The sequence below is a fragment of the Microcebus murinus genome, chromosome 17 (genome assembly GCF_040939455.1).
Source record: "Microcebus murinus isolate Inina chromosome 17, M.murinus_Inina_mat1.0, whole genome shotgun sequence".
NCBI lineage: Eukaryota > Metazoa > Chordata > Mammalia > Primates > Cheirogaleidae > Microcebus > Microcebus murinus.
The window spans coordinates 31071026-31074800 of record NC_134120.1 but is presented as its reverse complement, the minus strand read 5'-3'; the positions used below and the strand labels follow the sequence as shown (position 1 = coordinate 31074800).

At 37.5% G+C, this 3775-nt stretch overlaps 1 non-coding gene across 1 annotated transcript; it reads right to left on the bottom strand.

Moving 5' to 3' along the window:
- Nucleotides 1–215: 215 nt before the first annotated feature.
- On the bottom strand, nucleotides 216–322 carry LOC142861766 (U6 spliceosomal RNA). Its single transcript, XR_012912919.1, has one exon. It is a non-coding gene; the product is annotated as a U6 spliceosomal RNA (small nuclear RNA).
- Between the last annotated feature and the right edge of the window lie 3453 nt (nucleotides 323–3775).

Sequence of the window (3775 nt, the reverse complement as noted above, 5' to 3'; positions counted from 1 at the left end):
TCTGGTTTCCACATATGAAGGAGAACATGTGGTATTTATCTTTTTGTGCCTGATTTATTTTATATAACAAAATGCCTTCCAGGCTCATCTTTGTTGCTTCAAAGGACAGGATTTTATTCTTTTTTATGGCTGAATAGTATTCTATTCTGTATATGTACCACAATTTTATCCATTCGTATGTTGCTGAACGCTTGGGTTGATTCCATACCTTGGCTAAAACTATGCAGTCCTTTATGAATTTGCATGTCATCTTTGCACAAGGATCATACTAATCTTCTTTGTATAGTTCCAATTTTAGTATATGTGCTGCTGAACTGAGCACTAATCTCCCTATTGCATTCATCATATTTTATAATACTTCTAGAGATATTACAGGCAAGATTAATCAGTGTTAACTACTTATATTAGAATAATGATTCAGGTTATATCTTTCAAATAATAATTTGTCAAACAAATATTCCAGGACACCTGGTAAGAGCTAAATTTACAAAGAAAGGTAAGACATTGTCCTTGCTCTAGAGATATGTGTATTGAGAAAGGCTACGAACAGACATGGTAAACATTAATGAAGGTACATAAACCAGTGTGGGAATATAAGGAATTCACAGATCTCTTAAGAAGGGCCAGGCTGGGGTTTCAGAGTCCTGAGGACATTTGATCTGAGCCTTGAAGAGGACTTTCATTCACTCAACACGTATTCATTATGTGTCAATTATGTTCAGATGCTAAGTGAATGGAATTGGATTTTGCAAGAAGAGAGACACAAGGTCAAAGCAAGAAGATTGTATCCAATCTGGAGCCAACAAATTGACAGTGAAAGGGAAGGGAATTAATATCTGCTTCACACCTATTGTCTACCAAGTACTTAACCCTCCTCCCAGGTCTAGCTCAAGCATTTTTATTCCCACATTATAGATGACAAACCTGAGTTTCAGAGAAGTTACTGTTCTTGGTCAAGTTCATTGAGCATGTACGAAGTAGAACCGGAGTGTGAATGTAGCTGGTCTCCTTCCAGAGTCATGCTCTTTTCCATTCCTGTGGCAGCTGCCTTCTTGTGTACAAGCACAGAAACAGAATAAGATGAAGAGAGAATAAGGCATGGTACCAAAGAAAATGTGGTTTTAATGGCTGAGATGTGTTATGCTTCAGCTGAAAATAGAAGCCACGTAAAACAGTACAACATAAAATAAACAGCATAGGCTTTAGAATCAGAGTTGTGTGGGTTCATATCCTGGCTCAAACAATGATTAGCTTTGTTGTCTTTGATTCTGAGTTTGAGTGGATGCAGATCAGTGATAATAATATGCATTGTATCAATGTATTGCAAAGTACAGTTTTATTTTAAGTAAATGTGACACATAGTAGTTGCTTTAGCCAATGTTATTTCAACTTAGATTTCTACTTAGATTGCCCATGGAACAGTTATTTCTTAATGTTTTGCAGCAAAGAATTTCATTAGAAGAGAGAATGGATATGTAGCAAACAAAAAGTAGCCATTTATATTTATTTAAATAATGATCATTTATTGCCTTCATATAGTAATATCATTGGCCAAATTCTATATGCAAAGGATTAACAGCACCAGCTTTGGTTCCTGTGTAGATTCTGCCTTGCTTCTTCCCCTGTATTTTTATATTGCTTTGTTTGGGACATTATGACAGCACCCAAAGTCCGAAAGGCCCACCACGGGCCTTTTGTCCACCCATCACCTACTTTTAGAATGCTTACTGGTTTAGGTTTTCAGATACACTTGATGAGCCATACTCATATTACCTTTATGACATCAGTGTTAATTTCCTACAGTTACATTTAGACTATTTCTTGCTATTTTAGATAAAGTTTAGCTGACTTGACCCTGTTTTAGAAACTTATATTTACTCCCAAATTCACAATGCTTGAGATGAGTCGACCCAAAGACCTTGGGCCACAATTGAGAACTCCCACCAGTTCCACAGGAGGAATAACCAGAAGTGACATCTGACATTAAGCAATGCTGTGCTCATACAATGACTACATTGGAACGATTACCTTAAGATCATGGTGAACCAAGAAAAGGAAAAAAAAATTTTTTTTCAATTACTGGTTGGTCATTTATAATTAGATTAAGTATCCACTTTTTGTATAATCCATGGATAGACCAAATGGTAAATCTTAATAGCCATATAAATGATACTGCTGCATAATCAGGTGGACAACTTTATGGATATTTTCTTCAAGGTAGGGGTAGAAACTAGAATAAAAATGAACTGAGTAATATTTCTAAGAGACTGACTCAAGTCAGCTTGTAGAGTCAAAAGTGAAAGAGCAGAACCATACAATTGGAGAATTTTTCGAGTGAGATACAGTCTCTTGGGTGACAGTTAAACCCAGACTGGACATGGCAGTAGCAAATGCACTCCAAGGAACAATTTCAGTGGTAGGAACAAGTTGGCCTTATTGCTTAATGGATCATCCCTTTCTCTATCTGCTGTTATGTGAGAGCTGATGAGATCCTGCCTGAGGCAGCAGGACTGTCTCAACACAGATTGTCTCTCCATCCACAGGGGTAAACACTTTACTGGGAGAATTAAAGTGAAATTTAGAATTATAGGGAAGTACCTTAGGAAACAGATATTTTTTTCTTCAGCGAACTCTTAAGAGGGCTTGTCAGTAAAGTTCAAGCAAGCAGGTGTGCTGAAAATTGCTTTAAAACCAAAGAGACAGTAGGAGGCATGCATATGCCAGAAATCATAGCCCCCGTGAGAGAGACAAGCCCATTTTTTAGCAGGAGCAGCTGTTGGTGCATCTGCAGACAGGTTGTTGTCAGGAGTGTTGAGCAGAGAAATTTCAGGAGAAAGGTGCTCATGAGAAAGGAAGAGGCGCAAGGTCTCTAGTGTATGAAATTCAGCAAGGAAACCTGGGTGATGGGCTGAGTCCTGGGCTGACATTGTTAGAATTTCATCTGAGATTCTGAGGCTGGACGAAAGTGGCATTCAGACTTTACATTGGAGTTTGTTAAATCCTGTGCAATAAAATTGCAGTTCACTCTAATGAAACTTCTTGGAAAGACTATTAGTATTAAACAGGGAGACTCTCCCCCCAGAAATAATGCTAAATCACAGTCACAAATAATTCCAGGTCCAGTTCAGTACAAGGCAGAACATGATTGCACTTTTTAAATTAAATTCACTCTTATTGCTTTGGCAGTTGCCGTTTTCTGAAATTAATAGGAATAGAACACGTGAACCAAAGGGCCAAGGGTGGCCGTACTATATTAGAGGGCATGGTGGTGCAGGTGACAGAGGTGGGTGGGCAGGCACAGGTAGGGGTGGCTGACATCTTTATTGGGCATTTACTTCAAGCAAGTAAATAGACTAAAAAGGACCAGGACTCTAACAGAATCAAAATTACACAAAATAGTTGATTTACAGCTTGAAAGTAACACCCTGTGTTTTACTATAGGAAATTTAACCATTCCTTTTAGTGTCTCTGTGAGCATTATGAGAACTAAAATTATCTATATCCTTTGTATGGTCCATGCCTATAAGCAAATTGCTGTGACCACCTACCTGGTGGTCACTTCTTACCTTTTTAATTGTAGGATAGTATTAAAAAATAAGTCTTAGGAGATTCCAATTCATTAACCACAACCATCTTTATTCCACAAGCCTCAATGTGAATCATTTATTGAAATTCAGTAAGTGAATCACTTATTCATGAATTTAGCAAATATTTGTTAAGCATTCGCACTATGTACCAGATGATTATTTTTTGGATACAGAGATTAACAGCACTT